At 43.6% G+C, this 14,287-nt stretch overlaps 1 long non-coding RNA gene across 1 annotated transcript in view; it reads right to left on the reverse strand.

Moving 5' to 3' along the window:
• Positions 1 to 14,287, reverse strand: part of LOC147125350 (uncharacterized) — a 125,220-nt gene that overhangs the window by 62,607 nt on the left and 48,326 nt on the right. The window lies entirely within an intron of this gene.

The following is a 14,287-nucleotide window of genomic DNA, read 5'->3' on the forward strand; positions in this document are numbered from 1 at the left end:
AGGGTCCAGTTGCAGAGGGAAGTGTTCAGGCCAAGAGTTTGGAGTTTGGTGGCCAGCTTGTTGGGGAACGTCATACATTGACGTGCTCTGCAATCGATTTTCCCTTAATTGGCCGGGTGAGCCCGCTGGGTGGGGCTTAACAAGGTCAATCAAGGGAAGATGTTGATGGAGGCGGGACTGAAACCCGACAAGTTGGAGTCCCGCCTCCAAAATATCCCCATTGGCAAAATCACCATCTTAGTCTCTATATCTACTCTATTAAATCCTTTTAACATTTTAAAACATTTCTATTATTTTTTAGGAGTTCCTTTTTAATTAAAGATATTGCTGACCCAGTTGTACAGTCATTAATGTCACTCATTAATTATAGCATGACACTACACTAGTCACATAATCAATAAATGTTCTCAGTTCACAATTGCATGTCATGTGAAGTGCCTCACAAAAGCAGAATCAAATTATTTTTTTGAATTCATTCCTGGGATGTGAGCGTCGCTGGCAAGGCCCAGCATTTATTGCCCATCCCTAATTGCCCTCGACAAGGTGGTGGAGAGCCACCTTCTTGAACCGCTGCAGTCCGTGCGGTGAAGGTACTCCCACAATGCTGTTAGGGAGGGAGTTCCAGGATTTTGACCCAGCGACGACGAAGGATCGGCCGATATATTGTGAGTTGTATAGTTGAGATGTTGTGCGACTTGGAGGTGGTGGTGATCCCGTGCGCCTGCTGCCCTTGTCCTTCTAGGTGGAAGAAGTCACGGGTTTGCGAGGTGCTGTCGAAGAAGCCTTGGCGAGTTGCTGCAGTGCATCCTGTAGATAGTATTTTGAGTGAAGGAATATTGACATTATCAATGTCCTCTCACAGCCAGTGCACCATATATTGAATAGAACAGCGCTGGTGTTAAACTCACATGTTGGCTTGTGCTTCAGTTGGATGGTATTTCAGTTAAAAGGATAGCCACGCAGTTAAGGGCCCATGAGGAGGGGAAGTAGGAAAATAATTGGCGGGGAAAATGTTTCTTTCTAATATGTTTAGTTTTGTACCATATGCCCTCAGAATATCAATAACCTAGATTTATGTTTGCACTGCTCCCTTTACTTTTGATCAATCAATCAGGTTTATCAGCTGTGTGGTATTCTGTGTGCTAGAGACCGGAGCCAAGGATTCATAACCATTGTAAGTATAATGCAGTCATCCCCAACAGTACCTTGAAACCATACATTTCATTGTATGTGCGCAATGCTCACTGTCATTCTGCTGTTGATATAGGCATGCACAAGAAGAATGCCCCACTTGCATAGCTGGTTCTGGGATTAAATAATGGCCCAGAAATTCGGGTCGGGGGCTTCCCGCGGGTGTAAGCCCCCGACCTGCACTTACCTTGCGCGCCGGCCGTTGAGCTTTGGGCCCCCGTGGAATTCCGATCCTGGGCCTGCTCCAACTGCCGGCGTGCAGTGCTTGCATATTCCAGGGGCGCAGTTAGTTCGATGCGTCCCCTGGGATCACGTGGGCCATGGGGAGCCAATCGGAGCAGGGAATGCTTCATTCATAAGTTCGACAGGAAGAGCTGTCAAAACTTATAAATACTACGGGCCCCAAAACATCACTAAATCTTCAAATAAATTTTTTTAAAACCACATTTTTTAAATAAGCTATAAATTACATTAAATAACTATTTTAAACAATAATTTAAATTTTTGAAACAAATAATTTTATTTTCTAACGGGGCTAAAAATAAACTTACCTTTATTTAAAGTATTTAAAAATAATAAACCAGTGAAAAAAATGTTTTAATTTTAATTAATTCACCACTTACCTTGTAAAAAGCAGGCCTTACGACTGCTTTTTAAATGTGTAACTCCTGGAGACTTACCCTCCCGAGAAAACCTGCAGAAAAAAGTAAGTTCAATGCGCACGCGCAGCCTCTCCTGCGCACGCGTTCGAACTCTGAACCCCTTCTTTCAGGGGAACGGAAGTGCCGGTTTCCTGCGCATGCGCAGTACATGCAGGAAACTGGCACTTCCATTGGGCCTACGGGTGAGTACCCCGTGCATACTCACCCGTGGAGACCTGAAGTTCTGAGCCAATATATGTAAATCGCTTATAATGCTTTGAATTACATAGAATTTACAGCACAGAAACAGGCCATTTGGTCCAACTGGCCTATGCCAGCTTTAAGCTCCACACGAGCCTCCTCCCACCCTACATCATCTCACCCTATCAGCATATCCTTCTATTCCTTTCTCCCTCATGTACTTATGGGGAGCGGGCAGGGAAGTGGACATGAGTCTAGGTTCGGATCAGCCATGATCCTATTGAATGGCAGAGCAGGCCCGAGGGGCCGTATGGCCTACTCCTGCTCCTACTTCTTATGTTCTTATCTAGCTTCCCCTTAAATGTATCTATGCCGTTCGCCTCAGCTACTCCCTGTGGTAGGGAGTTCCACATTCTCACCACTCTCTGGGTAGAGAAATTTCTCCTGAATTCCCTCTTGGATTTATTAGTGACTCTCTTACATTTGTGACCACTAGTTTTGGATCCCCTCAGAAGTGGAAATATCTTCTCTACGTCTACCCTATCAAACCGTGTCATAATTTTAAAGTCCTCACTCACTTATGACGGGGTTTGATAGGGTAGACGTAGGGAAGATATTTCCACTTTTGAGGGAATCCAAAACTAGGGGTCATAAATGTACATCTCACATCCTGTATTCCGATCAGGTCCACTACTTTGAAAGAAAGAAAAAGTAAGACTTGCATTTATATAGCGCCCTTCACAATCTTAGGATGTCCCAAAGTGCTTTGCAGCCAATGAAGTACTTTTTTGAAGTGGAGTCACTGTTGTAATGTAGGAAAAGCTGCAGCCAAATTGTGCACAGCAAGCTCCCACAAACAAATTAAATAATGACCAGTTCATCTGGTTTAGGTGTTGGTTGAGGGATAAATATTGACCAGGACACCGGGGAGAACTCCCCTGCTCTTCTTCAAATAGGGTCATGGGATTTTTTTATGTCCACCTGAGAGGACAGACGGAGGCTTTGATTTAATGTCTCATCTGAAAGAGGGCATTTCTGACAGTGCAGCACTCCCTCAACACTTCACAGACATGCCAGCATAGATTATGTGCTTTCTAAGGTCCTATAAATTTTGGAATTGAACCGTAAATATATCACAATAAAATACAGGAAGCTTTGTGATATCCGGCACCGACAGGACCGGCGTGTTGCCGATCTATCAAAACTGCCGGACATACAAAGTTAATGTTGAAGCATACGGAGGTTTTCATCTCCGTATCTGATAACAAACACTGTTGCTTAGCAACAGCTTCTAAAGAGTCGGCTGCAGCTGCAAGCGTCTCTAGCTGAAGCTGTTGCTATAGCTACAGACCTTGCAGTGCCTGACTGGGAAATAAAAAGAACGAGAACTAAAAAAACTTATAGAAAACGGCTCCTGATTTTTGCCGTTAGATCGAGTATTCCAGACATACAACCTCCGGATAAACCAAAGTTTCCTGTATTATATAAAAATAAGGACCGAATGCATGACATACAAATTGGGACTGAATTATGTCTGGACATCCTGGTCCAATTATCGCCTACCCTGCTTCAGCTAAAGATTACTAAATGAGTGGGCACGAAGGTGGCAGGTGGAGTAAAATGTGGGGAAGTGTGAAATTATCCACTTTGGTAGGCAGAATAGAAAAGCAGAATATATTTTAAAAGATGAGAGACTAGTAACTGTAATGAGAAAGGGCTAATCAATAATCTTGTGGTAAAGGGGCCTTTAGGGACAAGTGACCATAATATGATTGAATTTTACATTATGCTTGAGAGCGATGTTGTCCAATCTGAAACTAAGGTCTTCAATCTAAACAGAGGAAACTACAAGGGTATGAGGGATAAGTTGGCCATGGTAGATTGGGAGACTACACTAAAAGGTATGAAGGTGGACATACAATGGCTAACATTCAGGGAAATAATGCATAAAAACAGAAAATGCTGGAGACACTCAGCAGGTCAGGCAGCATCTGTGAAGAGAGAAACAGAGTTAACGTTTCAGGTCGATGACCTTTTGTCAGTCCTGAAACGTTAACTCTGTTTCTCTCTTCACAGATGCTGCCTGACCTGCTGAGTATCTCCAGCATTTTCTGTTTTTATTTCAGATTTCCAGCATCTGCAGTATTTTCTTTTTGTATTGAAGGAAATAATGCATAATTTGCAACAAATATATATTCCTCTAGGGCATAGAAACCCAAAAGGAAAAGTGATCCAACCATGGCTAACAAAAAAAATTAAAGCTAATATTAAGTCAAAGGAGGAAGCTTATAAAGTTGCCAGAAAAGGCGGTCAGCCTGAGGATTAGGATCTTTTTAGAAATCAGCAAAGGCGGACCAAGAAATTGATAAAGGGGAAAATGGAATATGAGCTCAAACTAGCGAAAATATAAAAACGGATTGTAAAAGCTTCTATAGGTATGTGAAAAGGAAAAGACTGGTGAAGGTAAATGTAGGTCCTTTACAGCCAGAGATGGGAGAATGTATAATGGGGAATGAGGAAATGGCAGAGAAATTAAATAAATACTTTGTTTCTGTCTTCACGGAGAAAATACAAGAAAACCAAGGGTGTGGCAAGAATGAGGAACTTAAAGAAATTTTTAATAGGTTAAAAAAACAGTGCTAGCAAAATTAATGGCACTAAAAGTCGATAAATCCCATGGACCGGATGACATACATCCTAGGCTTTTGAAAGAGGTGGCCATTGGGATAGTGGACGCATTGGTTGTCATCTTCCAAAATTCTATAGATTCTGGAACGTTCCTGCAGATTGGAGGATAGCAAATGTAACCCCGCTATTTAAGAAAGGAGGGAGAGAGAAAACAGGGAACTACAGACCTGTTAGCCTCACATCAGTAGTTGGGAAAATGCTGGAATCTATTATAAAGGATGCAATAACTGGGCACTTAGAAACTAATAGTAAGATTGGGCAGAGTCAACATGGATTTATGAAAGGGAAATCCTGTTTGACAAACCTATTGGAGTTCTTTGAGGATGTAACTAGTAGAGTAGACAAAGGGGAACCGGTAGATGTGGTGTATTTGGATTTTCAGAAGGCCTTCGATAAGGTCCCACACAAGAGGTCGGTGAACAAAGTTAGGGCACATGGAATTGGGGGTAATATACTAGCATGGATTGAGAATTGGTTAACAGACACAAAACAAAGAGTAGGGATAAACGGGTCTTTTTCAGGATGGCAGGCTGTGACTAGTGAGATACCGCAAGGATCGGTGCTTGGGCCCCAGCTATTCACAATCTATAGCAAGGATTTGGATGGAGGGGACTAAATATCACATTTCCAAATTTGCTGATGATACAAAGCTAGGTGGCAGTGTCAGTTGTGAAGAGGATGTGAAGAGGCTTCAAGGGGATCTCGACAGGCTCAGTGAGTGGGTGAGAACATGGCAGATGGAATATAATGTGGATAAATGTGAGGTTATCCATTTTGGTAGAAAAAACATGAAATCAGAGTATTTCCTAAATGGTGAAAGATTGGGGAATGCAGATGCTCAAAGGGACCTGGGTGTCCTTGTACATGAGTCACTGAAAGTGAATGTGCTGGTGCAGCAAGCATTAGGAAGGCAAATGGTATGCTGCCCTTTATTACAAGAGGATTTGAGTACAGGAGTAAAGAAGTCTTACTCCAATTATATAGGGCCTTGGTGAGATTACACCTGGAGTATTGTGTACAATTTTGGTCTCCTTACCTAAGGAAGGATATATTTGCCATAGAGGGAGCGCAGTGAAGGTTCATGAGATTCCTGGGTTGGCGGGACTGTCGTATGAGAAGAGATTGAGTAAACTAGGCCTGTATTCTCTTGAATTCAGAAGAATGAGAGGGGATCTCATTGAAGCATACAAAATTATTACAGGGCTTGATAGGGTGGATGCTGGGAGAATGTTTCCCTTGGCTGGGGAGTCTAGGACCAGCCTCAGGATAAAAGGTAGGCCATTCAGGGCTGAGATGAGAAGAAATTTCTTCACACAGAGAGTGGTGAATCTTTGGAATTCTCTACCCCAGAGGAGTGTGGAGGCTGAGTCATTGGGTATATTCAAAACAGAAGCCGATAGATTTCTGACTTGTAAGGGCATCAAGGGATATGGCGATAGGGCCGGTGAATGGAGTTGAGGCAGAAGATCAGCCATGATCTTATTGAATGGCAGAGCAGGCTCGAAGGGCCGAATGGCCGACTCCTGCTCCTATTTCTTATGTTCTTATGTTGGTATATAGAGTGATTTGGGTGTCCTTGTACACAAATTACAGAAAGCTAGCATGAAGGTATATCAAGCAATAAGGAAGGAAAATGGTATGTTAGCCTTTATTGCAAGGGAGTTGGAGTTTAACAGTAAGAACGTCTTGCTGTAATTATATAGGGCTTTGGTGAGACCACACCTTCTTGGAGTAGTGTACAGTTTTCATTTCCTTACCTAAGGAAGGATATACTTGCCTTAGAGGCAGAGCAACAAATGTTCACTGGATTGATCCCTGGGATGAGAGGATTCGCCTATGAGGAGAGATTGAGTAGATTGGGCCTATAATCTTTGGAGTTTAGAAGAATGAGAGATGATCTCATTGAAACGTATAAAATTCTTAGGCGGTTTGGCGGGGTAGATGCTGAGAGCCTGTTTCCCCTGGCTGGAGAGTCTAGAACTAGGGGTCATAGTCTCAAGATAAGGGGTCGGCCGTTTAGGACTGAGACGATGAGAAATTTCTTCACTCAGAGGGTGGTGAATCTTCAGAATTCTCTACCGCAGAGGGCTGTGGAGGCTCAGTCGTTGAGTATATTCAAGACGGAGATCATAGATTTTTGGATACTAAGGGAATCAAGGGATATGGGGATATGCAGGAAAGTGGAGTTGAGGTTGAAGGTCAGCTATGACCTTATTGAATGGTGGAGCAGGCTCGAGGGGCCATATGGCTTGCTCCTGCTCCTAATTCTTATGTTCTTATGTATACTTAGTCTTGACTCCCCATGTGCAACTCCACAGAAGATAAGCTAGTAATTATCTCTCTATGTATAAAAAAAATATTAATATGTACAAATTTCCAATGGCGGCAAAAATGTTTTAACTCAATCAGCAACATAGGCACCTATACTCATTTGGGCACGGTCGAACCCTGAGGGAGGCACATGTTACATAAGAACATAAGAAATAGGAGCAGGAGTAGGCCAATCAGCCCCTCGAGCCTGCTCCGCCATTCAATAAGATCATGGCTGATCTGATCCTAACCGCCAATCTACTATCACAGAACTATCTCCTGACTCTAACAGAATTAGACACATGAAATAGGAGCAGGATCAGGCTACACGGCCCCTGGGCCCGCTCCGCTACCCACAGGGCCATGACCGATCCGAACCTAGACTCATGTCCAAATTCCTGCCCGCTCCCCGTAACCCTTAATTCCCTTTACTTCTAGGAAACTGTCTATTTCTGTTTTAAATTTATGTAATGATGTAGCTTCTACAGCTTTTTGGGGCAGCATATTCCATGGACCTACCACCCTCTGAGTGAAGTAGTTCCTCCTCATCTCAGTTTTGAAAGAGCAGCCCTTATTCTAAGACTATGCCCCCTAGTTCTAGTTTCACCCATCATCGGGAACATCCTCCCCGCATCCACCCGATCCAACCCCTTCACAATCTTATATGATTCAATAAGATCGCCTCTCATTCTTCTGAACTCCAATGAGTAGAGTCCCAATCTACTCAACCTTTCCTCATATGTCCATCCCCTCATCCCCGGGATTAACCGAGTGAACCTTCTTTGTACTGACTCGAGAGCAAGTATGTCTTTTCTTAAGTATGGACACCAAAACTGTATGCAGTATTCCAGGTGCGGTCTCACCATTTCCTGTAATGAAGCATTTTGACATGTCACAGATTAATATAGTCACATTCAGCCACTGAAAACCTATTTCCTTGTAGAACCTGGTGCCTTGATGGTCATGAAGAAGAATAAAGAGGTTGGAATTGATAGATTGAGATAGAGACACATAGACTGATGTATGGATAGAGAGAGAGAGAGAGAGACAGAGTTAAAGATAGAGACAGACAGACAGATAGACAGACTGAGGTATGGATAGATAGACTGAGGTATAGATAGACAGACTGAGGTATGGATAGATAGCCTGAGGTATAGATAGACAGACTGAGGTATGGATAGATAGACTGAGGTATAGATAGACAGACTGAGGTATGGATAGATACACTGAGGTATGCATAGATAAATATAGATAGACAGACTGAGGTATGCATAGATAAACATAGATAGATAGACTGAGGTATGGATAGATAGACTGAGGTATGGATAGATAGACATAGATAGATAGACTGAGGTATGGATAGATAGTCTGACAGACAGACAGATTGATTGATCAATCATAGTTAGTCATCTATTTGGACCTAATGATATTCCAAGGGTTAAAATAGTTGTGTTCTTTGAACGTAACTAAATAAACTGAAATAAATTGCTCATAACACAATTTTCATGAAAAACAACACAACATACAGATAAAGGACGAAATGGTGACAATCCGCCTATGGTCTTGTTCAGACACTATTTGCTGTGTGTATTTATTTCAATCATCTTGTCTGTTGACTCACTGTGTGCTAGAGAGTCCATTTGGCCTTCTAACAAATGAATGTCACTCCCCGAATGATATTTAGAAACAGCATTCCTGACAGAAAAATCACCGAGGCTGCAAAGCATCAAAAAGCTGCAGTTTATACATACACGTCTTCCAAACAAGGCGAGCGCCACTCACATGACAAAGGACCCGAGGAATTTAAGTGACTGAGTAAAATGTAAAATAATATTGGGTCATGACCTGCCACTATAATCGAGTTCAGGATCCGTCATGTAAGAGCTTCATGAATAAGTCACCTCCTGCCCAGTGTCTGCAGTTAAAGGCTTGATGTAGAATTTTGAATCGCTTTTAACCTGGCTGAATCCAAGTCAGAAAAAAGATAGCACTTTTAAGAAAATGAAAGCCATGGTTCCACCTGAATGTCAGTAAGTACCATCTTGTGTGTGGACATTTGCATACAAAGTATCATAGATGTCCACATAAACTTTGAAATAGTAAAGCTAATTATATTTCAACACAATATATAAATTATTAGGGATCTCCTTCAGCACCAATATTATATCACATCGCTGTTCAGTAGACAGAATAATAATTGCACTGGATTCAGAGAAATAGTTACAAATGACACCATAAGCTTTACAGGTATGATTGTTTTTTTGGCTGGTTTTAATACTAAGAGCTAGGGCATATAGGGAGGCCAATATGATAAGACTGAGCATCAAAGCAGTGGTGTGAAGGTTTTAATTTCCACCGGAATAAAGGCAAGTGCAACAAGAAGGAAGCAAACGCGTGCAGCTAGACTGAAAAGCTTTTGGGTTTCATTACGCCGTCTCGAAGCAGGACTGTGCATGGGCGCTAGTTTTTTTTTTAACTGAAAGAAAGAGTGCAAAGCGAAAAGAAGCAAGATTTTGCAGGTGCTTTACTGATGGCATTAAGCCTCCGCCCCCCCACCCTGTCAGAGGTCACAACAGCCATTGAAACATCATGTTGGCAGGAGCAGGGGTAGTGATGCTTGTGAATTCAATACTGGAAACCCTGCTTCGCCGTGTAATTGACGAGCAGTCACAACAACCCAATGATTATCATGGATGAACAGCACTTAAGAAAGAGAGCGAGGAGCAATTAAAAAAAATCTACAGCACCCAGATTCTCTCCAAATTTGTAATTAACGCTGGCATTCTCTGCCTTTTTATAGTGGCGGTAAACAGCCAATAACAGCAATTACCTCAAACTTTTAATTACTTCCAACAATAGATACTTGCTCTTTAACATGGTATTTTTTTTTATACGGTCCTTCAGCAAAAAGTAATGTCAGTACCAGAGCGCCAGCATGATTTAAAAAAAAACTTTTTCACTTCAGGATCTAAAACTACTCACAGGTGGACGTATTTAATGTACATTTGATATAATGGGGTAAATGTGCCATTCAATGGGGGTCTATGCTGTCCTCAGCTGGCGTGGTAGTGGGGTGCAGCAATTGGCCATCATGCCCCCCAGGTTTGAAGAAAGTTGGGGGTGGGGGGGTTGGACGCTGGGGGAGACCAGCCTGGCAGTATCTCCAGTCACAATGACAGGTTGTCAGGCTAAGTGCAAGATTTTAAAATGCTGTGTGGATCCAGATGATTCTTCTGCTACATCAATGCTGAATGATACCAGGTTGTGAGGTCGATTATTCTGAGTTTTAAGCAGAAGCTGGACCTGTGACACTGGGTCGCTTTGCTTGATTAACATTCAGAGCAGAAAGAAACTTTGCTGAACCTTCCCTGAGGAGATTAATGGGGGTTGGGTAAGGTAAATAATAAAAGCGGACTGTCTTGCAAAAGGAATGGGCTCAGTAAGCCAAATGGTTCTTGACGTAAGAAAGCTACTAGGCACTTGGTCTAAGCGTTAAACAAAGCTTTAATCAACTGTTTTACAACATGGAGGTCTAGTTGCGTCCTTCACTAGTTCCTGTTAAGAATGTCCTGCGCAAGCTGGGCCCATGCCCGAGTACTTATACTCTCCCTGGACAGTGCCACCTGCAGGCCGCTCAGCATCACTTCACAAGTTTTTCTTTCATGAATGACCGATTCATGTCAGTTCTTTTATTCTTAAATGTTTTTGTGACCCTCCTACTTGTGATGTGTTCTTGTCGCCCATTGTTGGAGATGCACCTGTCTTGGACATTGGGTAAGGGCAAGATCAGCCTTGGTTGACCAAATCGTCAACAGTGACTCACCCACCGTTCAGGTTTGTCCATAAAGAATGGCCAGGATATGGGGCAGTAGACACTGGCCTTTCACCTCTGGCACCTGGGTTCAAACCCAGCTCAGACCAATGAAATGGAAGCCTCCGCTCTCTACTGGCTGCCAGAATACTACATGAATTGGGTTTGGCCAATCTCAATCCACCTCCTGATGTGGGCTGCCAGCACAAACATACCCCTAATTCAGCACCTATTGACAAGGTCATGCACACAAACCTAAGGGCTGTTGGTGTGGGAGATGGGAAAAACTGCACACAATGGTAGGGTAGGAGGAGCCTCTTCTGACGTTAGGGCTGAAGAACATTGTTGGGGCAGAGGAGAGCTCTGCATCTACTTGCTGCTTGAAATGGAAAGTATTCTGTTTCTCAACATCAGCGTCCTCTCCTTGACCTTGAGGCCACCCGCCCACCCACCCCCACATCCAACCCTTTTTTTTTACTGGTCACTAGACTCTTCCAATAGGCTATTGTCAGCTTACTTGAGTTAGCAGCTCTCTCTCCCCTGAGTCATAAGAACATAAGAAATAGGAGCAGGAGTAGGCCAATCGGCCCCTCGAGCCTGCTCCGCCATTCAATAAAATCATGGCTGATCTGATCCTAACCGCCAATCCACTATCACAGAACCATCTCCTGAATCTAACAGAATTAGACACACGAAATAGGAGCAGGATCAGGCTACACGGCCCCTGGGCCCGCTCCGCTACCCACAGGGCCATGACCGATCCGAACCTAGACTCATGTCCAAATTCCTGCCCGCTCCCCGTAACCCTTAATTCCCTTTACTTCTAGGAAACTGTCTATTTCTGTTTTAAATTTATGTAATGATGTAGCTTCTACAGCTTTTTGGGGCAGCATATTCCATGGACCTACCACCCTCTGAGTGAAGTAGTTCTTCCTCATCTCAGTTTTGAAAGAGCAGCCCCTTATTCTAAGACTATGCCCCCTAGTTCTAGTTTCACCCATCATCGGGAACATCCTCCCCGCATCCACCCGATCCAACCCCTTCACAATCTTATATGTTTCAATAAGATCGCCTCTCATTCTTCTGAACGCCAATGAGTAGAGTCCCAATCTACTCAACCTCTCCTCATATGTCCATCCCCTCATCCCCGGGATTAACCGAGTGAACCTTCTTTGTACTGACTCGAGAGCAAGTATGTCCTTTCTTAAGTATGGACATCAAAACTGTATGCAGTATTCCAGGTGCGGTCTCACCAATACCTTGTACAACTGAAGCAATACCTCCCTATTTTTATATTCTATCCCCCTAGCAATGAAAGCCAACATTCCATTGGCCTTCTTAATCACTTGCTGCACCTGCATACTAACCTTTTGAGTTTCATGCACCAGGACCCCCAGATCCCTTTGTACTTCAGTACTTTCCAGTTTCTTGCCATTAAGATAATAACTTGCTCTACGATTTTTCCTGCCAAAGTGCATAACCTCACACTTTCCAGTATTGTATTCCATCTGCCAAATCTCTGCCCACTTACTTAGCCTGTCTATGTCCCCTTGCAGGTTTTTTATGTCCTCCTCACTCACTACTTTCCCTCCCACCTTAGTATCATCTGCAAACTTTGATATGTTACACTCGGTCCCCTCCTCCAAATCGTTAATATAGATTGTAAAGAGTTGGGGGCCCAGCACTGACCCCTGCGGAACACTACTAGTTACTGATTGCCAGTCTGAGAATGAACCATTTATCCCAACTCTCTGCCTTCTGTTAGATAGCCAATCCTCCCTCCATGCCAGAATATTACCCCCAATCCCGTTATTTTTTATTTTGTGTGGCACCTTGTCAAATGCCTTGTGGAAGTCTAAATACACTACGTCCACTGGTTCCCCTTTATCCGCCCTATATGTTACTTCACAGAATCACAGAAACCCCACAGTGCAGATAGAGGCCATTTCGGCCCATCGAGCCTGCACCGACACATATCCCACCCGATCACCGTAACCCCTACACCAACACATATCCCACCCTATCCCCGTAACCCCACTAACACTAAGGGTCAATTTATCATAGCCAATCAACCTAACCCGCACATCTTTGGACTGTGGGAGGAAACCGGAGCACCCGGAGAAAACCCACGCAAACACGGGGAGAATGTGCAAACTCCACACAGTCACCCGAGGCCGGATTCGAACCCGGGTCCCTGGCGCTGTGAGGCAACAGTGCTAACCACTATGCCACCGTGCTGCCCATTCCTCAAAGAACTCCAGCAAATTTGTCAAACATGACTTCCCCTTCATAAAACCATGCTGACTTTGTCCTATTAAATTATGATTATCCAAATGTCCTGTTACTGTCTCCTTAATAATGGACTCCAAAATTTTACCTACCACAGATGTTAGGCTAACCGGTCTATAGTTTCAAGCCTTCTGTCTACTGCCCTTTTTAAATAAGGGTGTTACATTAGCAGTTTTCCAGTCTGCCGGGACCTTTGCCAAGTCCAAGGAGTTTTGGAAGATTATTACCAATGCATCCACAATCCCTACCGCCACTTCCCTCAAGACCCTAGGATGTAAGCCATCAGGTCCAGGTGATTTATCCGTCTTGAGTCCCATTATTTTACCAAGTACCACTTCCTTAGTGATTTTGATCGTGTTTAGCTCCTCCCCCCCTTCAGCCCCCTGTTTGTCGAGCCCCACTCCATTATTTGAGCATATTATCTGGACAACACTTGAGTGTGGTACTCAGGGAGTGCTGAGTTGTCGTCGGTGAAGCCTCTGGGATGAGATGGCAAACAGAGGCCTAGGCTGGGCTACATTCCAGGTGTTAGAAACCCCATGACGCTATTTGAAGAAGAGGCAAGGAGTTTTCCCAATGTCCCTGGCCAGCATTCCTCCTTCAACCAACACCAAACTAACTGGCCATTTATTCCATTCGCCTTGTGTGGGACCTTGCCGAGTACAATTTGGCCATTGCGTTTACCAACATAACGACAGTGACTGCACTTCAAAAGTAGTTCATTAGTTGTAAAGTGCTTTAGGATGGTCTGAGGACGTGAAATGCAAATGCATGTTCTTTCTTCTTTCCATTTTAGTGGATAACCTGGTGTAGCATTAAGTCACAGAGACCAGAATGTTCCCGGTTTGATTTCCAATCTGTGCTGAATTACCTGATCTTTGCTGGGTCAACTGTTGAAGATCTACAATTATCTTCAATCTGGGCTGGAAGGATGAGTGCAAAATCCACCAGGTATTCCCACTCCTGATTACTATTCCAAGCTCCTGCTGCAAATGGTATATGTGTGTGGACATTGGGTGAGAACTGGACGAGGCCAGGCTAGTATCTCCTCTGTGGTCGAAGACTTACCAACACTCGATGTCTAGGCTGTAAGATTCGCAAAATTTGTGCATTTCCCCGAAGGTTATTATCGATAAAAGGGACCCTGCGTGGACAT

The sequence above is a fragment of the Somniosus microcephalus genome, chromosome 1, assembly GCF_052327205.1.
Source record: "Somniosus microcephalus isolate GS21.2 chromosome 1, FLI_Smic_1.0, whole genome shotgun sequence".
Taxonomy (NCBI): domain Eukaryota; kingdom Metazoa; phylum Chordata; class Chondrichthyes; order Squaliformes; family Somniosidae; genus Somniosus; species Somniosus microcephalus.